Source organism: Melitaea cinxia, chromosome 18 (assembly GCF_905220565.1).
Source record: "Melitaea cinxia chromosome 18, ilMelCinx1.1, whole genome shotgun sequence".
NCBI lineage: Eukaryota > Metazoa > Arthropoda > Insecta > Lepidoptera > Nymphalidae > Melitaea > Melitaea cinxia.
This window is the reverse complement of record NC_059411.1, coordinates 16,123,424-16,123,961: the sequence shown is the minus strand read 5'-3', so window position 1 is coordinate 16,123,961 and position 538 is coordinate 16,123,424. Positions and strand designations below refer to the sequence as shown.

Genomic DNA, 538 nt, shown 5'->3' with positions numbered 1-538 from the left:
TTAAACGTCCATACCGCGATGAATACACCGGTTCTCGTCCGATCACCAAAGATAAGCAACGTCGGGCGCGGTCAGTACTTGGATGGGTGACCGCCTGGGAATACCGCGTGACGTAGGCGTATTAGAATATCTATTCTTCTTCGAAATTCGAGATACGAAATGTAAACAGTCTATAATTTAACAAAACACATCATGTTCTTGCGGATAATTTATTCTTTCGTGGCATACACAAGAATGAAACATTAAAGGAATTTTTTACAACTTACAGAAAACGTCGTGAAAAATAATGTTTATAAAATATAATATATACTACGTTCACAGCTCGACAAAACAGAGCCACCTAGCGTGTGCTATAGAAACTACAAAGATTGTTTAATTAATATCAATAGTATTACATTGCAAACTAATAACTAGATAGCGCTTGAACGGAAATCTAACTCTTTAGATTTTTTTTAATTCGTTTTGTTTAATTAGTTTTTTTTTCAATGAGTTTGCCAAAGAAGTTTCACTTCTGACATGTGTACTTGGTACGCACGCA

At 35.5% G+C, this 538-nt stretch overlaps 1 pseudogene; it reads left to right on the top strand.

Annotated features, from left to right (window-relative positions):
- On the top strand, positions 1-119 carry LOC123662560 (annotated as a pseudogene).
- Positions 120-538: the final 419 nt, after the last annotated feature.